Source organism: Arachis hypogaea, chromosome 4 (assembly GCF_003086295.3).
Source record: "Arachis hypogaea cultivar Tifrunner chromosome 4, arahy.Tifrunner.gnm2.J5K5, whole genome shotgun sequence".
NCBI lineage: Eukaryota > Viridiplantae > Streptophyta > Magnoliopsida > Fabales > Fabaceae > Arachis > Arachis hypogaea.
The window spans coordinates 35,173,130-35,195,750 of record NC_092039.1 but is presented as its reverse complement, the minus strand read 5'-3'; the positions used below and the strand labels follow the sequence as shown (position 1 = coordinate 35,195,750).

The window sequence follows — 22,621 nt, the reverse complement described above, 5'->3', positions numbered from 1 at the left end:
ATTCCTTGAGATGTCAGAGGAATAGAAAAATAAAAGGAAGAGGTAGAAGAATTTAAACTTAGAAAGATAGAGTTCGAATTGTACATGTTAGTCCATAAATAGAAGGATGTGAGAAGAGGGGAAGAGATTTTCGAAAATAAATTTAAAAGGATTTTAAAACATTTTAAAAAATTGAAGAATGATTTTCGAAAAATATGATTGGGAAAGAGAGAAAGTGATTTTTGAAAAAGATTTGGAGATTAGAAATAAAAAAGATATGATTGAAAACTTATTTTGAAAAAGATGTGATTAAAAAGATATGATTGAAAATATATAGTTTTAAAAAGATATGATTGAGAAGATATGATTGAAAAACAATTTAAAAAGATTTGATTTTTAAAATCAATGACTTGGCTAACAAGAAAAGATATGATTCAAACATTAAACCTTTCTCAACAGAAAAGGCAGCATACTTGAAATGTTGAATCAAATCATTGATTGTTAGCAAGTATTTTTGAAAATGGAAAGAAATTGATTTTAAAAATATATGATTAAAAAGATATGATTTGAAAAAGATTTGATTTTGAAAAATTAAGAAAACTTGAAAAAAATTTGAATTGAAAACAAAATCTTCCCTCTTGTGCCATCCTGGTGTTAAACGCCCAGAATGGTATACATTCTGGCGTTTAACGCCCAAAACGCTACCCTTTTGGGCATTAAACGCCCAGCCAGGTGCCATGGGTGGCGTTTAAATGCCAGTTTTCCTTCTTCACTGGGCGTTTTGAATGCCCAGCTTTTTCTGTGTAATTCCTCTGCTGTATGTTCTGAATCTTCAATTCTCTGTATTATTGACTTGAAAAGACACAAATTAAAAATTTTTTGGATTTTTAATGATGAGAAAAAATCAAAATGCAACTAAAATCAAATAAATAATGCATGCAAGACACCAAACTTAGAAGTTTGTATACTACTGACACTAACAAATTGAGAATGCATATGAGAAACAACAAAACACACAAAACAAGAGAATTTAAATATCAGAGCAAGTAAATCATCAAGAACAACTTGAAGATCAATGAAGACACATGATAAATGCAAGAAGAACAGAAACATGCAATTGACACCAAACTTAAATGAGACACTAGACTCAAACAAGAAATATTTTTGGTTTTTATGATTTTGTAAATTTTTTTGGATTTTTCGAAAATTATATGGAGAAGAAAATAAAGAGATTCAAAATTTTTAATAAGAATTCCAGGAATCATGCAATGTTAGTCTAAAGCTTTAGTCTAAAGGAATTAGACATGGCTAGCCAAGCTTCAGCAGGACATTGCATTCAAGAGCTAAATTGATGAAGATCAATCAGCTTTGGTGATGATAAGAACATCATTTTGAAACACTAGAATTCATTCTTAAAAATTCTGAAAAATACTTAATCTAAGCAACAAGATGAACCGTCAGTTGTCCGAACTCGAACAATCCCCGGCAACGTGCCAAAAACTTGGTGCACGAAATTGTGATCATCAATGGCGCCATCAACATGGTACGCTCAATTGCAATCTCAACTCTTTATCACAACTTCGCACAACTAACCAGCAAGTGTACTGGGTCGTCCAAGTAATAAACCTTACGCGAGTAAGGGTCGATCCCACGGAGATTGTTGGTATGAAGTAAGCTATGGTCATCTTGTAAATCTCAGTCAGGCAGACTCAAATGGTTATGGATGATTTATGAAAAAAACATGAAGATAAAGATAGAGATACTTATGTAATTCATTGGTGAGAATTTCAGATAAGCGTATGGAGATGCTTTGTCCCTTCTGTCTCTCTGCTTTCCTACTGTCTTCATCCAATCCTTCTTACTCCTTTCCATGGCAAGCTGTATGTTGGGCATCACCGTTGTCAATGGCTACAGTCCCGTCCTCTCAGTGAAAATGTTCAACGCGCTCTGTCACAGCACGGCTATTCAGCTGTCGGTTCTCGATCATGTCGGAATAGAATCCAGTGATTCTTTTGCGTCTGTCACTAACGCCCCACAATCGCGAGTTTGAAGCTCGTCACAGTCTATAAATCCTTGAATCCTACTCAGAATACCACAGACAAGGTTTAGACCTTCCGGATTCTCTTGAATGCCGCCATCAATTCTAGCTTATACCACGAAGATTCTGATTAAGGAATCCAAGAGATATTCACTCAATCTAAGGTAGAACGGAGGTGGTTGTCAGGCACACGTTCATAGGTGAGAATGGTGATGAGTGTCACAGATCATCACATTCATCAAGTTGAGGAACAAGTGATATCTTAGAACAAGAATAAGTTGAATTGAATAGAAGAACAATAGTAATTGCATTAATACTCGAGGTACAGCAGAGCTCCACACCTTAATCTATGGTGTGTAGAAACTCCACCGTTGAAAATACATAAGAACAAGGTCTAGGCATGGCCGAGAGGCCAGCCCCCATGATCTAAGATAGCATAAGACTACTCAAGATAGCTTCCAAGATGTCTAATACAATAGCAAAAGGTCCTATTTGTAGAGAACTAGTAGCTAGGGTTTACAGAAATGAGTAAATGACATAAAAATCAACTTCCGGGCCCACTTGGTGTGTGCTTGGGCTGAGCATTGAAGCATTTTCGTGTAGAGACTCTTCTTGGAGTTAAACGCCAGCTTTTGTGCCAGTTTGGGCGTTTAACTCCCATTCTTGTGCCAGTTCCGGCGTTTTACGCCAGAATTCTTGAGCTGACTTGGAACGCCTGTTTGGGCCATCAAATCTCGGGCAAAGTATAGACTATTATACATTGCTGGAAAGCCCAGGATGTCTACTTTGCAACGCAATTGAAATCGCGCCAATTAAGCTTCTGTAGCTCCAGAAAATCCACTTCGAGTGCAGGGAGGTCAAAATCCAACAGCATCTGCATTCCTTTTCAGCCTCTGAATCAGATTTTTGCTCAGGTCCCTCAATTTCAGCCAAAAAATACCTGAAATCACAGAAAAATACACAAACTCGTAGTAAAGTCCAGAAAAGTGAATTTTAACTAAAAACTAATAAAAATGTAATAAAAACTAACTAAAACATACTAAAAACATACTAAAAACAATGCCAAAAAGCGTATAAATTATCCGCTCATCAGAGGGCACAACCAAACTCTAAGTTTAGTGTTGAACCCCCACACTCAAACTCTATGTTTGGTGTTGGGAGGTCCCAACAATGCTCTGAATATCTGTGAGGCTCCATGAGAGCTCACTGTCAAGCTATTGACATTAAAGAAGCACTTATTGGGAGGCAACCCAATTTTATTTATTTCATGTTATTTTCCTTTTTTTTAGGTTGATGATCATGTGGAGTCACAAAAACATTTGCAAAAATTAAAGAAAAAATAAAAAATAGCATTAAAAATAGCACACCCTGGAGGAGACACTTACTAGCATTTAAAGGCCATTGGGTGGCAGAATGGGTGTTTAACGCCCAATCTGGCACCATTCTGGGCGTTAAATGCCAGAAACAAGCACCAGACTGGCGTTAAATGCCAGAAACAGGCTATAATCTAGCGTTAAACGCCAGAAACAGGTTGCAACCTGGCGTTTAACGCCAGGAAAGGAATTAAAGCTGGCATTTAACGCCAGAAACAAGCAGCAATCTGGTGTTAAACGCCAGGATTGCACAGCAAGGGCATTTTGTATGCCTAATAGGAGCAGAGATGATACATCCTTGACCCCTCAGGATCTGTGGATCCCACAGGATCCCCACTTTTCTTTTGCTCGAGGACGAGCAAACCTTTTAAGTTTGGTGTGGTAAAAGCATTGCTTTTTGTTTTTCCATAACCATTTATGGCACCTAAGGCCAGAGAAACCTCTAGAAAGAGGAAAGGAAAGGCAAAAGCTTCCACCTCTGAGTCATGGGAGATGGAGAGATTCATCTCAAGGGTTCATAGCTCAGTAGTATAGCATTTGACTGCACATGAAGAGAGCCCAGTCATAGACCTCAACAAGAGCATGAGAAATTCCCTCATCAAGAAATCCCTGAGATACCTCAGGGGATATGATGCAATTGCATATTTGTTATATTAGCTAGTTAGTTTAGTTGATTTTAGCTTGATTTCACTCATTTTCTCTAAATAAACAAGTCCTTTTATGAGTTTGTTTTCATGCATGAGAATACTAAGGAACATGTTGATTCTAGCCAAATTCATGCAAATGATTTAAAGAATATATACATGAATGAGTATGAATGAATCTCATGGAATTTGTGCATGAATTGGTAAGACTTTGAAGCTATTTCTTTTGTTGATGATAGGTGATGAAACAAGGAAGCATGGAAGCAAGAAGGATGCAAGCTGGGCAAGAAGGAGTTGGCGTTGCCAACTTGGAAGAGGGCTGCGTTATTGAAGGCAACGCCAGGCAACCAAGAACCAAAGTTGGCGTTGCCAACTTGAGAATAGAGGGCGTTGTTGAGGATAACGCCAGGCAGCCTTGGAAGCAAAGTTGGCGTTGCCAACTTGAAGAATAGGCTGAGTTGTTGAAGGCAACGCCCACACAAGCAAGGAACTTGGCCCTGGAGGAAGAGCTGGCGTTGCCAACTCTAGAACCACGTTGCCAACGCCCACACAAGCAAGGAACTTGGCCCTGGAGGAGGAGCTGGCGTTGCCAACTCTAGAACCACGTTGCCAACGCCCACACAAGCAAGGAACTTGGCCCTGGAGGAAGAGCTGGCGTTGCCAACTCTAGATGGGCGTTGCCAACGCCCACCCAAGCAATCTTGGGGAGCTAATTTGGAGCCTCGAGCACGTTGCCAGCCTAGAGATGAAGGGCGTGTTTGAGGACAACGCAGGCTAACAACGCCACACAATCAAGCTTGGCCCTGGAAGAAAAGAAGCACGTTGCCAACTTGAGGAGGGCGTTGCCAACGCCACACACACAAGCAATTTTGGCACCAAAGGGGAGCTCGAGCACGTTGTTTGAGCTAGGAAGCATTGGCGTGTTTGGCAACAACGCCAAGAATGGTTGCTTGGCTAGGCACCAAGTCTTGGTGCCAACCAAGTTGCCAATGCCAAATGGTGCTGCCAGCCAGGTTGCCAACGCCAAATGGTGCTGCCAGCCAGGTTGCTAACGCCAAATGGTGCTGCCAGCCAAGTTGCCAACGCCAGAATCAAGTTGCCAACGCCAAGCCTCACCATTCACGTTGCTAACGCCAGGAAAGGCACCATGCACGTTGCCAACGCCCAATGGCCTTGCCATGCACGTTGCCAACGCCAGGAAGCAAACTTGGAGCCTTGAGAAAGGCTCGAGCACGTTGCCAACGTGCTAAAGAGGAGGAGTGTTCATCAACAATGCCAGGAAATTGCAATGCACGTTGCTAACTTGGAATATATGGGGCGTTGTTCACAACAACTCCAACAAGGCAGCCTGACCATGTCCACTTCAATGGAAGATATCTTGAGCTACAGAGATCCAAATTGAGTGCTTCCAGTTGCGTTGGAAAGCTGACATTCAGAGCTTTCCAACCATATATAATAGTATATGGTGGAGCACAAAATTGAAGCCAAACCAGAGTCATCTTTAGACCCTAAAAACAAGAACATGAAGTGAAATTCAAGGGAGCTAGAGATGAGCCCTGGAGGGGGGGGCACGAGCACGTTGCCAACGTGCATTAAGGGGGCGTGTTTTGCAACAACGCCAGCCCCAAGCCCCTGCCTTGGGAGGCTAGGCACGAGCACGTTGCCAACTTGGGATTGAAGGTGCGTTTTTGGCAACAACTTGGCAGATTGACCTTACCTTCTTTGAGGAAGCATAACTTGAGCTAGGAAAGTCCAAATGAGGTGATTTCAGTGGCATTGGAAAGAAGACATCAAGGGCTTTCCAATGATGTATGATAGTCCATATGGAAGCAGAGGATTGACACTCAAATTCTGGGCTACATTTAGCATGAAAATAGAGCCAAGAAGAGGAGTAGCACGTTGTTTGCAATAACTTGGGCTAGCAACGCCCAAGTCTCAAAGCTCACTCCCAGGAAAATGCTATGCACGTTGCCAACGTGCATTATGCCTGGAGTTATTGCCAACAACGCCCCTCAATGGGCCAGAATTGATGCCAACTTGCTCTACTTCCCCTATTCATCACAAAGGCCAAAACTTCTTCAATGGAACCAAGAATGCAACAATGAGAAAGCCCACATTGCTAGCCCACTTGAAGATCTTTGAAAGAGTTTTAGGACTAGTATAAATAGAGATTGAGTTTGTACTTGAGGGGATTTTTTTTTACTTGATTTTAGACACTTAGACATTTTTACACTTTTTAGCACTTGTATTTGAGAACTCTTTTGGTACTTCCGGGAGGAGACCCAGAGAGCTAATCTTGGTTCATCTTGGAACTTCTCTTCTTCATTTTCTTAATCTTTAAGCATTTCACTATTCTTCTTCATCTTTCTTTGCACTTAGTTTAATTTTGGTTGATGACAATTGTTGTTGAGATTGGAGCTATGATTCACTAAACCCCACTTTCATTAGGGGGAGGAGCTCTGTTGGTTGGAATGAATTGGTGAACCCATCTTCTCTTTCTCAATTTTAGTGGTTGATCTAAAGAGGGAACTCTTGTTCTTCAAAGATTCAACCACCATCGAGAGAGGGGTTAATCTATATGAATTATGTGGTAAATTTGATGAATGAGCCACATAATTCAGTTTAGAGTTCATCCTTTCATGATTTCCTCAATCAATATACCTTGGTTAGTATGTGAGATGTAACTCTCCTTGGTTGAGATTTTGGAAATTGTGTGGCTGGATTAGAATTGATCTTCATCTCTTCTCATGAACAATTAGATCACGAGAGTGGCAATTGGCTATGTTGAGAGAGATTGAATCACCAAGAGATTGGGATTCAATCACCCATTTGCCATGGATCTATACCCATGATTGAGGAAGGTTTGACTAACATCAATTCATGAAAACTAACATCTCTGATCCCTAATGATCTTCTCCATCATCAATTCTTATTTCTTTTACTCCTAGTTGTTTGATTACCCATAACCCAATTCCCTTTTACATTCTGTCAATTTATTATTCTTGTCATCTACATTTTGTTCTTTCAATTCTTGCCATTTATTCTTATGTTCTTTAAATTTCTGCACCCTTTAATCCCTTGCCATTTACCTTTGATGTTATTTAAGTTTCTTGCAATTTAAGTTTCAGTTATTTACTTCCATTTTATTTCTATATTCTTGTTCTTAATTGCCATTTAAATTCCTGTAATTATGTTCAAAAGTCATATTGCTCATAAAATCAAAATCATGTTCGCTTGACTAAACTTACCATTTAACTAAAGTTGCTCAATCTTCCAATCCTCGTGGGATCGACCTCACTCTTTGTGAGTCTTACTACTTGATACGATCCGGTATACTTGCCGGTTGTACGTGAATTCTCATTTTTACGTATCAAGTTTTTGGCGCCGTTGCCGGGGATTGGAAAGATTGACAATGATTAAGTGAAAGGTGGTTTAGATTAAGCATTTTCTTTGTGTTTTTTTTGTTAAGCCCACTAACTGTTTGATACTTTGTTTCACTAACCCCAATTTCACTCTAGTTCTAGAATATTGCACTTGTGACTTTGGTTTTGTTTGTGTATGTCAGGAGCTAATAGACATAATATTGAGGACGAGAGAACCCGCCGAAGGATAAGGAGAGCTGAAAGAGGAAAGTTCATAGTTGGTGAAGAAGGGTCAGAAGAGTCAGAGGAAGAAGACCAAACCATGGAGGATGAGATGCAAAACCCTCCTGGAGGGGTCAACAATAATGGTGGACAAGCTAGAAGGGTGTTATCCTCATACACTATCCCTGATCCAAGACATTGTGGGAGCAGTATTGCTACACCAAATGTTCAGGCCAATAACTTTGAGTTAAAACCTCAGCTCATCACTTTGGTACAGAACAATTGCTCTTATGGAGGGGGACCTCTTGAAGACCCAAATCAACATCTCTCTGTTTTTCTGAGAATATGCAACACAGTGAAGACAAATGGAGTGCATCCAGATGTTTACAAGTTGTTGCTATTTCCATTCTCTTTGAGGGATAAAGCCACTCAATGGCTAGAATCATTCCCCAAGGAAAGCCTCAATGATTGGAATGAAGTGATGGGCAAATTTCTAGCAAAGTTCTACCCACCTCAAAAGATCATCAAGTTGAAGACAGAGGTTCAGACTTTTAGGCAATTGGAAGGGGAGTCATTGTATGAAGCCTGGGAAAGGTATAAAGCACTAATGAGAAGATGTCCCCCTGACATGTTTAGTGATTGGGTTAAGCTCCAAAACTTCTATGAAGGCTTAAGCTTCGAAGCAAGGAAGGGACTAGATTACTCATCAGGAGGATCACTCAACATGATGAAAACTGCCGAGGAGGCCCAAGACCTCATTGAGATTGTGGCAAACAATCAATATTATTACTCATCAGAGAGGCAGCACAATCCGACCCCAAAGAAAGGTGTAATGGAGCTTGAAGGTGTTGATGCTATCTTGGCACAAAACAAGTTAATGCACCAACAAATCCAACAACAAATGGAGATGATAACAAAGAGAATGGATGGTTTGCAACTTGCAGCTGTGAACACAACAAATCAACCATTGCTTGAATGGAACCAAGGTGAAGGGACCAATGTTGAACAACCACAAGAACAAGTTCAATACATGCAGAACACTTCAAATTCTCAGGATGAATTTCATGGTGATACATACAACCCATCTTGGAAAAATCATCCCAATCTTAAGTGGGGTGAAAACCAGTGGCAAAAGAATAGCAACCACAATCAAAACCGTCACACAAGCAACCAAAATCACCATGCCAACAACACTAACCAATATAGAAAAACACAAAACACATATCAACCACCCCATCATAACTCACAAACCCACCAAAATAACTTCTCTGCACCATCATCCAACTCACAAAATTACCACACTAATCCACCCAACAACTTCCAACAACAATCAACCCCCATCATAACCCCAATTGACCATCATGAAACTAGAATCTCAAGTCTTGAAGCAACCTTGCAAGCACTTGCTCAAACCACTCAAGCCTTAGCTAAGGGACACAAGGAACATGAGGTCATCATGAAGAACATTGAGAGACAAGTGGGACAGTTAGCCAAACAAGCCGAGCGACCAACCAATGTCCTTCCAAGTGACACAATACCCAACCCAAGAGAAGAATGTAAGGCTCTGCAGTTAAGGAGTGGCAAGGTAGTTGGTGAAAGTTCAAATAAAGAAGCAACAAAACCCAAAGAGCAAGACACAGTGGAGAGGCAAGATGAAGAAAAGGCTTTAACATCTAACAAAGGCAAGGAGGTTATCAAGCCACAAGGCAATCCACCAAGTCAAGGATGCAACCGTGATGGCAAGGAGAGTATGAATCCACAAAAAGAAAACAAAAATGAAGGAGTGAAAGCTTATGTACCCAAGCTTCCATACCCAACTAGGATACACAAAGGAGCAAAAGACCAACAATTCCCAAGGTTCTTAGAAATCTTCATGAAACTTGAAATCAACATCCCATTAGCAGAAGCTCTGGAACAGATGCCATTATATGCAAAGTTTCTTAAGGAATTGATCACCAAGAAGAGAAGTTGGCAAGAAAAAGAAACGGTGATTCTCAATCAAGAGTGTAGTGCCATCATTCAACAAGGGCTACCTCCAAAACTCAAAGACCCTGGCAGCTTCCTCATACCTTGCACGATTGGGAGCATGGCCGTTGACAAATCACTTTGTGACCTGGGAGCAAGCATTAACCTAATGCCCCTTACCATGATGAAGAAAATGATGATTGAAGAGCTTAAACCCACAAGGATGTCACTCCAACTTGCTGACAGATCCATCAAAGTACCAAATGGAGTAGTTGAGAACCTCTTGGTGAAAGTGGGAAATTTCATATTCCCAGCTGATTTTGTGGTCCTAGACATGGATGAAGAGGGAAACAACTCAGTCATTCTTGGTAGACCCTTTTTGGCTACAGCTAGAACAATCATTGATGTGGAAAAAGGAGAGATGATTTTCAGAGTGCATGATGAGCAAATGACCATAAATGTCTTCAAAGCAATGCAACACCCTGTTGAGAAAGAAAATTGCATGAGGATTGATGTAGTAGATTCTTTGGTTGAAGAAGTGCTTGACACAAACCATCAAATAAAACAAGAGGAAGTCCATAACATCAAGGAACAAGAGGAGAACAAATTGGAAGCATCAAAGGAACCAAGTGAAGCTACCAAAGAAGAGGCACCACAACAAGAGTTGAAACCACTACCCCCTCACCTTAAATATGCATTCCTTGGAGAGAAGGATAGCTTCCCAGTGATCATCAATTCCACATTGAATGCAGAGGAAGAAGAAAAGCCCCTTGTGGTTTTGAAAGCTCACAAAGAGGCGTTGGGGTGGACCATTGATGACTTGAAAGGCATAAGCCCTGCTGTATGCATGCACAAGATACTCTTAGAGGAGGGTTCCAAACCGGTGGTACAACCTCAAAGAAGATTGAATCCCACAATGAAGGAGGTTGTTCAAAAGGAAGTTCTGAAGTTGTGCAAGGCTGGGATCATCTACCCTATATCTGACAGCCCATGGGTTAGTCCAGTGCAAGTAGTACCTAAGAAAGGAGGCATGACTGTCATTGTTAATGAGAAGAATGAGCTTATTCCAACACGAACAGTAACAGGGTGGAGGATGTGCATAGACTATAGGAGGCTGAATGATGCCACACGGAAAGATCACTTCCCTCTACCTTTCATTGATCAGATGCTTGAAAGGTTGGCTGGCCATGCCTATTACTGTTTTCTTGATGGATATTCTGGGTATAATCAGATTGTGGTTGACCCCATGGATCAAGAGAAGACTTCCTTTACTTGTCCCTTTGGAGTCTTTGCATATAGGAGAATGCCATTTGGACTGTGTAATGCCCCAGCTACCTTTCAAAGGTGCATGCTATCAATCTTCTCAGACATGGTAGAAAAATTTATTGAAGTCTTTATGGATGATTTCTCTGTTTTTGGTGATTCTTTCAATACTTGCTTGCACCATCTTACCTTAGTCTTGAAAAGATGCCAAGAAACAAACTTAGTTTTGAATTGGGAGAAATGCCATTTCATGGTACCCGAAGGCATTGTTCTTGGTCATAAAATTTCAAGAAAAGGTATAGAAGTTGACAAGGCAAAAGTAGAAATTATAGAAAAACTTCCTTTGCCAACTAGTGTGAAAGCCGTTAGAAGTTTCTTAGGGCATGCTGGTTTCTATAGGAGATTCATCAAAGATTTTTCCAAAATAGCAAAGCCACTAAGCAATTTGTTGGTGGTAGACAATCCTTTTATCTTTGATGATGAATGCAAACATGCTTTTAAAACTCTAAAGGCTAAGCTCACCACAGCACCAATCATCACACCCCCAAGTTGGGGACTACCTTTTGAACTCATGTGTGATGCAAGTAACCTTGCAATTGGTGCTGTGTTGGGGCAAAGGAAGGAAAAGAAGCTTCATGTTATCTACTATGCAAGTAAGGTATTGAATGAAACTCAAAGAAACTACACCACAACAGAGAAAGAGTTACTAGCCGTGGTATATGCTTTTGATAAGTTTAGACAATATTTGATTGGATCTAAAGTCTTAGTGTATACTGACCATGCTGCTATTAAGTATCTTATGTCAAAACAGGATGCCAAACCAAGGCTAATCAGATGGGTGCTACTCCTACAAGAGTTTGACATAGAGATCAAAGATAGAAAGGGCAATGAAAATCAAGTTGCTGATCACTTATCAAGGGTACCACAAGATGCATGCCAAGACAACCTTCCATCAATAAATGAAGAATTTCCAGATGAACATCTCTTGCACATTCAACATGTCCCTTGGTTTGCAGACATGGCCAACTACAAGGCGGGGAGAATCATTCCACAAGAGTACACAAAACAACAAGTCAAGAAGATGCTACATGAGGCTAAGTTTTTCTTCTGGGATGAACCATTCTTGTTCAAAAGATGCCCAGATGGAATGATAAGAAGATGTGTGCCAGAAGGTGAGATGAAGGACATACTATGGCATTGTCACAACTCTAGCTATGGTGGTCATTTTGGGGCTGAAAGAACTGCTGCAAAGGTCCTTCAAAGTGGTTTCTATTGGCCTTCAATCTTCAAGGATGCTAGGGAGTTTGTGAGCCAATGCAATGAATGTCAAAGAACAGGGGGTTTGTCAAAGAAAAATGAGATGCCTCAAAAGTTCATTTTGGAAGTGGAACTCTTTGATTTGTGGGGTATAGATTTCATGGGACCTTTTCCTCCATCCTACACATTCAAATACATCTTGGTAGCAGTAGAGTATGTCTCCAAATGGGTAGAAGCAATAGCCACCACCACATGTGATACCAACGTGGTCTTGCAATTCCTCAAGAAGAACATCTTCACTAGATTTGGAGTGCCCAAAGGACTTATAAGTGATGGGGGGAAGCCACTTTTGCAACAAGCAACTCAATTCTTTGCTCCACAAATATGGTGTTACTCACAAAGTGGCCACACCATATCACCCTCAAACCAATGGGCAAGCTGAACTTGCCAACAGAGAGCTAAAAAGGATCTTGGAGAAAACTGTGGGAACAACAAGAAAGGATTGGGTTAGGAAGCTGGATGATGCACTTTGGGCATATAGGACAGCCTTCAAGACACCCATAGGAAGATCTCCATTTCAGCTGGTGTATGGAAAGGCATGCCACCTCCCTGTGGAGCTTGAACATAAGGCCTTTTGGGCCACCAAACTTCTGAATTTAGATGCTCAAGCAGCAGGGGAGAAGAGGTTGTTACAACTCAATGAACTTGAGGAGTTCAGATTGGAGGCATATGACAATGCCAAAATATACAAAGAGAGAGCAAAGAGATGGCATGATAAGAGGATCTCTCAAAGAACATTTGAACCGGGCCAAAAGGTGTTGTTATTCAATTCAAGATTGAAGATCTTCCCTGGGAAGCTGAGGTCTAGATGGACTGGTCCATACACCATCACCAAAGTATCACCTCATGGCTATGTTGAATTACTTGATGAAGCCTCAAAGCAAACCTTCACAGCTAATGGACATAGGGTGAAGCACTATTTTGGTGGCCCTTGGAGCAAGGAAGAGAGTGTGCAACTCTTAACATGAGCAAAGAAGCTGCAATGTCGAGCTAAGGACAATAAACAAAGCGCTTCATGGGAGGCAACCCATGCACAGGGAGTCTTTTATTTTCATATTTTAGTAACCAATAATGATCAAATAGACTAGTACATGGTGTATGCAAGGCACTAAGTTTGGTGTGGCCAATCTTGAAGTAATGGCAAATGTGTGTTCTACAACACTTAGCCACAAACTAAGTTTGGTGTCCATACATACACGAAAATGCTAGGCTATGAAAGTATTGTCATCTACTTTAGTTATAAAATAAAATAAAAAAAAACGTGAAATAGCATCTAATGTAGGTAAATTACTAAGTTTGAGGTGGCTATCTTTGGAATTAATTCCATAGAACATTTAGTCACAAACTAAGTTTGGTGTCTTTACTTGCATTATTAATGCTAAAAAAATATGATTAGGGAATCTAATTTAATCAATTTTGCATAGGAACATCATCATAAGCTTTTAGCCATTAATGTCACTTTAAGAATCTCAAGCCTTTGGCATTTTGTTGCAGGAAAGAAAGAAAGAAATGATGGGGAATCTTGGAAACATATAATGAAAGAAAGAAAGAAATGATGGGGAATCTTGGTGAGTGAGGTCACGGATACACAAGGAAGGGAAGTCACATGAGTTTTGAACTTTGTGCATGGGGAAAAACAAATCAACATGCATTGGGCACAAGGAAGCATGCCATGACCGAGCCTTAAATGCCTTCCCACCAACTTTCACTTTAAATACTTCAACCATATTCATCAAACCTCATTCTTCATCACTCATTCTTCTACCCCCATAACCTCATTTCACTACCCGAACTCATACTCAACCTCCAACCCATTCCATGTTTCACAAATTTTAGCCTTGAACCTCATCTTTACCCAACAAAACTCATGAAGCACTACACCCCCTCACATAACCGAAACACTCCACCTCCCCTCACCATCATTTTCTAGCCTACCCAAGTCACGTTGTGGCCATACATCTCTCCCATTCACAACCATTTTCCTTGTGCTTGAGGACAAGCATTCATCTAAGTTTGGTGTGGAAGATTCAACCCTTGCAAGTGAATTTCAATGGCCTCATCATCAAGGGATAGGAGAGGAGATGAAGGACAAGACACCTTTGATGAAAGAAGATTTAAATCCAAGCATAATGAGCGCATATTTAGTTGGATGTCAAGCAAAGATATTGTTCCGGAGTTACCTTTCAAGCTAAAGAAAGATGAATACCCTGAGATACAAAAAATAATCAGAAAAAGGGGATGGGAGCTTCTCTGTGACCAACCTCAAGAAGTGAGCATGCTTCTCATCCATGAGTTCTACACTAATGTGATAAGAGAATATGATGATGAAGAACCATACATGAGTTATGTAAGAGGTGTGACTGTTGATTTTAGCCCGGACACCATCAACAGGGTGCTAAAGGTCAAGCACAAACAGTTCAAACGAGCTAGCTATGAAGAAAGGGTTGAAAATAACCCAAAATACATGGATGTGGTGAGCGACTTATGCAGGGTAGGCACGGATTGGGTGCTGGATTCACATGGACAACCACTCAAACTTCGGAGAGGTGATCTCATACCTCAAGCAAAAGGATGGCATGACATAGTGAGGAGATCATTGATGTCCACTTCAAACAATTCTGAGGTAACGGTGAATAGAGCAATAATGATCCATTGTATAATGAAAGGAGGAGAAATCAATGTTGGAGACATTATAGCCAAGAACATCATTGACATAGCTCAAAAAGTCAAACAGGACAGCTGGCTAGGATATCCTAGTACCATTCTGCGCCTATGTGAAGAAGCTGGAGTGCCTCTGGAAGAATTTGGAGAAACTGATTTGGTCTCTGTTGGAAAACCTCTTACTCGAGAAAGGTTGGAATTCATCACCACAACCCAATTGGAAAGGCAACCTTTAGCAAGAAGGAAGAAAAGGAAAGAAGCAAGACAAGAGGAGGAGCCTCAAGAAATGGAAGAACCTCATGCCTTAAACATGAACCAACTCCAAGCCGCCTTGGAAGGGATTTCTGGGAAATATTCACAAATTCAAAGAAGCCAAGAGGAACAAGCTCAACAACAAAGGGACCTTTGGCAATTGATGGACCAACAAAGAGGGGTTCAAGTTCAATGGATGAACCAACAAAATGAGTACCAAGCACACATGATGGAGTTACAACAAGAACAATATGCCAAGATGCAGGAAGCCATCAACAATTCAACTATGGAACATGAAAGAGCCATGGAGAAAGTAATACAAGAACAAGCTCAACTAAGGATAGAGCAAGCTCAGCAAAGAGAACTTCTCCATAGATTGGATGCTAGACATAATGCATTTCACAAAGATTTCAATGAAAGCAGAATGTTCAGGGAAGCCAGGCACAAGGACAGACTTGACTATGACATATGCACCCAAGAAAAGCTCAGTTACCTCTGCTCCACACCCCCATTACTCAACCCACAAATCAAAACCTTTAATGAAGCTCGCAAGATATTTGAAGAGCAGGAACTCGCAAGGGTGAGATTTAATCAACAAAGGCTAAATGAGACAATGATAAGCCAAGGAGTGTGGCAAAGAGAAGAGAGGGATGCAACAACACAACAACAAGGATAACGGAGAAGCAAAAAGAAAGAAGATCCAAAAGGAGATGCAACAACAAAGCAACAAGGAGAGTTGAGAAAGAAAAAGAAAGAAGATCCAAAGGGCAAAGGAAAGCAAGGAGAATCAAGCAAGGGAAAAGGGACATGAAGACTAAAGGTGGTGAAGTTCCTTTGTTTTTCTTTATGTTTTATTGAATAAAGAAGATGTATGTCTGAAATATGGTATACCTTCTAAGATGCATTTTTTTTTCTTTGAAGCATTATCTTTTATGTTGCCCATTCCATGCATCACTACTCACAAGTTTGGAATGGTTGCTTGTCTTAAGTACTTCTACTTGTCAATGGAATAAAAGATGTAGTTTGAGCAAGAACAGAGAGAAATCTAGCTTAAAAAGGATCATGTTGACCCATAAGAAAAGTGCTAGTATATTTATTGTGAAAGAAGCAAGGCTCAAGAAATTCAAAAGAATGCTTGTTTATACAAGACTAGTTTGGTTGAGGATCACAAAGACCTTATAAGTAAAAGCACAAATAACCTTGACAATAAAGAAAACAGAAAACAAAGAATGAAAGGCTAGGCATCAATGACAAATTTGGATATGTGTCTGTGGTGATTGATGTTAAGAGACATACTTGGGCTAGTAAATCCGAGGGGTGCTTCATCACCCGATAACTTGAGTTAACTAACTCGGGATTATCGATTGAAAACTCACAATCAAGAGTAGCTCTATAACAGAACATTTAGCAACCCAAAGAGGTGCTGGACACCACTATCCAAATAAAATTTCAATGTTATATGCCTGTGATTGAATGTGTTAAGGAGAGAGGCTTGAGTTAGTAAATCTTTAAGAGTGTCTCAACACTTAACAACTTGAACCAACTGGTTTGGGATTGTTGATTGAAAACTTATGCTAAAGAGCCGCCTTAAGACAAGATTTCGAGCTTGTTTGAAATAAGAAGGAATATAAAAAAAAAGAGAAGAAAGAAAAGCATCAAGCAAAGAATGGTTCAAGGATCATGTGCTGTGATAATAGAAAAGGTCTAGTGAAGTTAACCAATTTAGTATTGAAGCAAGCATTGCATTTGAGAAAGTTGAGTAGCCGTGTTCAATTACAATAAATTGATGATCACACAAGTGAGGATGACATGCTCAATGAAAAATTACTCTCTGGTAGAGCATTCAAGTCTTACATCTTAGATTCTTGTGACAAAGTTTGTATATTTTGCTTGAGGACAAGCAACACTTTAAGTTTGGTGTTGTGATGCAATTGCATATTTGTTATATTAGCTAGTTAGTTTAGTTGATTTTAGCTTGATTTCACTCATTTTCTCTAAATAAACAAGTCCTTTTATGAGTTTGTTTTCATGCATGAGAATACTAAGGAACATGTTGATTCTATCCAAATTCATGCAAATGATTTAAAGAATATATACATGAATGAGTATGAATGAATCTCATGGAATTTGTGCATGAATTGGTAAGACTTTGAAGCTATTTCTTTTGTTGATGATAGGTGATGAAACAAGGAAGCATGGAAGCAAGAAGGATGCAAGCTGGGCAAGAAGGAGTTGGCGTTGCCAACTTGGAAGAGGGCTGCGTTATTGAAGGCAACGCCAGGCAACCAAGAACCAAAGTTGGCGTTGCCAACTTGAGAATAGAGGGCGTTGTTGAGGATAACGCCAGGCAGCCTTGGAAGCAAAGTTGGCGTTGCCAACTTGAAGAATAGGCTGAGTTGTTGAAGGCAACGCCCACACAAGCAAGGAACTTGGCCCTGGAGGAAGAGCTGGCGTTGCCAACTCTAGAACCACGTTGCCAATGCCCACACAAGCAAGGAACTTGGCCCTGGAGGAGGAGCTGGCGTTGCCAACTCTAGAACCACGTTGCCAACGCCCACACAAGCAAGGAACTTGGCCCTGGAGGAAGAGCTGGCGTTGCCAACTCTAGATGGGCGTTGCCAACGCCCACCCAAGCAATCTTGGGGAGCTAATTTGGAGCCTCGAGCACGTTGCCAGCCTAGAGATGAAGGGCGTGTTTGAGGACAACGCAGGCTAACAACGCCACACAATCAAGCTTGGCCCTGGAAGAAAAGAAGCACGTTGCCAACTTGAGGAGGGCGTTGCCAACGCCACACACACAAGCAATTTTGGCACCAAAGGGGAGCTCGAGCACGTTGTTTGAGCTAGGAAGCATTGGCGTGTTTGGCAACAACGCCAAGAATGGTTGCTTGGCTAGGCACCAAGTCTTGGTGCCAACCAAGTTGCCAATGCCAAATGGTGCTGCCAGCCAGGTTGCCAACGCCAAATGGTGCTGCCAGCCAGGTTGCTAACGCCAAATGGTGCTGCCAGCCAAGTTGCCAACGCCAGAATCAAGTTGCCAACGCCAAGCCTCACCATTCACGTTGCTAACGCCAGGAAAGGCACCATGCACGTTGCCAACGCCCAATGGCCTTGCCATGCACGTTGCCAACGCCAGGAAGCAAACTTGGAGCCTTGAGAAAGGCTCGAGCACGTTGCCAACGTGCTAAAGAGGAGGAGTGTTCATCAACAACGCCAGGAAATTGCAATGCACGTTGCTAACTTGGAATATATGGGGCGTTGTTCACAACAACTCCAACAAGGCAGCCTGACCATGTCCACTTCAATGGAAGATATCTTGAGCTACAGAGATCCAAATTGAGTGCTTCCAGTTGTGTTGGAAAGCTGACATTCAGAGCTTTCCAACCATATATAATAGTCTATGGTGGAGCACAAAATTGAAGCCAAACCAGAGTCATCTTTAGACCCTAAAAACAAGAACATGAAGTGAAATTCAAGGGAGCTAGAGATGAGCCCTGGAGGGGGGGGCACGAGCACGTTGCCAACGTGCATTAAGGGGGCGTGTTTTGCAACAACGCCAGCCCCAAGCCCCTGCCTTGGGAGGCTAGGCACGAGCACGTTGCCAACTTGGGATTGAAGGTGCGTTTTTGGCAACAACTTGGCAGATTGACCTTACCTTCTTTGAGGAAGCATAACTTGAGCTAGGAAAGTCCAAATGAGGTGATTTCAGTGGCATTGGAAAGAAGACATCAAGGGCTTTCCAATGATGTATGATAGTCCATATGGAAGCAGAGGATTGACACTCAAATTCTGGGCTACATTTAGCATGAAAATAGAGCCAAGAAGAGGAGTAGCACGTTGTTTGCAATAACTTGGGCTAGCAACGCGCAAGTCTCAAAGCTCACTCCCAGGAAAATGCCATGCACGTTGCCAACGTGCATTATGCCTGGAGTTATTGCCAACAACGCCCCTCAATGGGCCAGAATTGATGCCAACTTGCTCTACTTCCCCTATTCATCACAAAGGCCAAAACTTCTTCAATGGAACCAAGAATGCAACAATGAGAAAGCCCACATTGCTAGCCCACTTGAAGATCTTTGAAAGAGTTTTAGGACTAGTATAAATAGAGATTGAGTTTGTACTTGAGGGGATTTTTTTACTTGATTTTAGACACTTAGACATTTTTACACTTTTTAGCACTTGTATTTGAGAACTCTTTTGGTACTTCCGGGAGGAGACCCAGAGAGCTAATCTTGGTTCATCTTGGAACATCTCTTCTTCATTTTCTTAATCTTTAAGCATTTCACTATTCTTCTTCATCTTTCTTTGCACTTAGTTTAATTTTGGTTGATGACAATTGTTGTTGAGATTGGAGCTATGATTCACTAAACCCCACTTTCATTAGGGGGAGGAGCTCTGTTGGTTGGAATGAATTGGTGAACCCATCTTCTCTTTCTCAATTTTAGTGGTTGATCTAAAGAGGGAACTCTTGTTCTTCAAAGATTCAACCACCATCGAGAGAGGGGTTAATCTATATGAATTATGTGGTAAATTTGATGAATGAGCCACATAATTCAGTTTAGAGTTCATCCTTTCATGATTTCCTCAATCAATATACCTTGGTTAGTATGTGAGATGTAACTCTCCTTGGTTGAGATTTTGGAAATTGTGTGGCTGGATTAGAATTGATCTTTATCTCTTCTCATGAACAATTAGATCACGAGAGTGGCAATTGGCTATGTTGAGAGAGATTGAATCACCAAGAGATTGGGATTCAATCACCCATTTGCCATGGATCTATACCCATGATTGAGGAAGGTTTGACTAACATCAATTCATGAAAACTAACATCTCTGATCCCTAATGATCTTCTCCATCATCAATTCTTATTTCTTTTACTCCTAGTTGTTTGATTACCCATAACCCAATTCCCTTTTACATTCTGTCAATTTATTATTCTTGTCATCTACATTTTGTTCTTTCAATTCTTGCCATTTATTCTTATGTTCTTTAAATTTCTGCACCCTTTAATCCCTTGCCATTTACCTTTGATGTTATTTAAGTTTCTTGCAATTTAAGTTTCAGTTATTTACTTCCATTTTATTTCTATATTCTTGTTCTTAATTGCCATTTAAATTCCTGTAATTATGTTCAAAAGTCATATTGCTCATAAAATCAAAATCATGTTCGCTTGACTAAACTTACCATTTAACTAAAGTTGCTCAATCTTCCAATCCTCGTGGGATCGACCTCACTCTTTGTGAGTCTTACTACTTGATACGATCTGGTATACTTGCCGGTTGTACGTGAATTCTCATTTTTACGTATCAGGATACATTTTCCTCCACACAACTATTGGGAGCAACTAAGGATAGGAGCACCAAAATCACTAGAGATGAAGCAACAGAGGCAAGGAAGAAACATAGAGGAGCTCAAAAGCACCATTGGTTCTTCAAGAGGAAGACGCCACCCTCACTAAGGTGGACTCATTCCTTAATCTCCTTGTCTATTTATTTTTTTGTTTTTGGTTTTTTGAGCTTCATGTTTGTTTATGTTTTGTGTCTTCATTACATGATCATTAGTGTCAAGTGTCTATGTCTTAAAGCTATGAATAATTCCATAAATCCTTCACCTCTCTGAAATGAAAAATGTGCTTAATTACAAAAGAACAAGAAGTACTTGGATTTCAAATTTTATCTTGAAATTAGTTTAATTGTTTTGATGTGGTGGCAATACTTTTTGTTTTCTGAATGAATGCTTGAACAGTGCATATTTTTTATCTTGTTGTTTATGAATGTTAAAATTGTTGGCTCTTGAAAGAATGATGAACAAAGAGAAATGTTATTGATAATCTGAAAAATCATGAAATTGATTCTTGAAGCAAGAAAAAGTAGTGAAAAAAATTTGGCAAAAAAAAAGAAAAAAAAAAGAAAAAGAAAAAGCAAGTAGAAAAAGCCAATAGCCCTTTAAACCAAAAGGCAAGGGTAAAAAGGATCCAAGGCTTTGAGCATTAATGGATAGGAGGGCCCAAGGAAATAAAATCCAGGGCTAAGCGGCTAAATCAAGCTATCCCTAACCATGTGCTTGTGTCATGAAGGTCCAAGTGAAAATCTTGAGACTGAGTGGTTAAAGTTGTGATCCAAAGCAAAAAGACTGTGCTTAAGAGCTCTGGACACCTCTAATTGGGGACTTTAGCAAAGCTGAGTCACAATCTGAAAAGGTTCACCTAGTTATGTGTTTGTGGCATTTATGTATCTGGTGGTAATATTGGAAAACAAAGTGCTTAGGGCCATGGCCAAGACTCATAAAGTAACTGTGTTCAAGAATCAACACACTGAACTAGGAGAATCAATAACACTATCCAAAATTCTGAGTTCCTATAGATGACAATCATTCTAAATTTCAAAGGATAAAGTGAGATGCCAAAACTGTTCAGAAGCAAAAAGCTACTAGCCCCGCTCATCTAATTGGGACTAAGTTTCATTGATATTGTGGGATTCATTGTATATTCTCTTCTTTTTATCCTATTTGATTTTCAGTTGCTTGGGGACAAGCAACAATTTAAGTTTGGTGTTGTGTTGAGCGGATAATTTATACGCTTTTTGGCATTGTTTTTATATAGTTTTTAGTATGATTTAAATAGTTTTTAGTATATTTTTATTAGTTTTTAAGAAAAATTCACATTTCTGGACTTTACTATGAGTTTGTATGTTTTTCTGTTATTTCAGATATTTTCTGGCTGAAATTGAGGGACCTGAGCAAAAATCTAATTCAGAGGCTGACAAATGACTGCTGATGTTGTTGGATTCTGACCTCCCTGCACTCAAAATAGAATTTTTTGAGCTTCAGGAATCCAAATGGCTCTCTCTCAATTGCGTTGGAAAGTAGACATCTAGAGCTTTCTATCAATATATAATAGTCCATACTTTGTCCGAGTTTATATAACGCAAACTGGCGTTTAACGCCAGCTTTCTGCCCTATTCTAGCCGTTAAACGCCAGAAACAAGTTGCAAAGCAGAGTTAAACGTCAGAAACACGTTACAAACTGGCGTTCAACTCCAAGGAAGACCTCTACATGTGAAAGCTTCAATGCTCAGCCCAAGCACATACCAAGTGGGCCCGGAAGTGGATTTCTGCATCGTTTACTCATTTCTGTAACCCTAGTAACTAGTTTAGTATTAATAGAACTTTTTGCTATTGTATTAGACATCTTTGGATTATCTTTTGATCCTTTGATCACGTTTTGGAGGCTGGCCTCTCGGCCATGCCTGGACCTTCATCAGTTATGTATTTTCAACAGTGGAGTTTCTACACACCATAGATTAAGGGTGTGGAGCTCTGCTGTTCCTCGAGTATTAATGCAATTACTACTGTTTTCTATTCAATTCATGCTTATTCTTATTCTAAGATATTCATTCGCACTTCAACCTGATGAATGTGATGATCTGTCACACTCATCACCATTCTCACTTATGAACGCATGCCTGACAAACACTTCCGTTCTACCTGCAAAAGCTAGAGTGTGTATCTCTTGGATTCCTGGTCCACGACGCATGGTTGCCTCTC

At 40.4% G+C, this 22,621-nt stretch overlaps 1 pseudogene; it reads left to right on the top strand.

Moving 5' to 3' along the window:
- The first annotated feature begins 11,096 nt into the window (after positions 1–11,096).
- LOC140184103 (uncharacterized) overlaps positions 11,097–22,621 on the top strand; it is a 42,657-nt pseudogene continuing 31,132 nt past the window's right edge.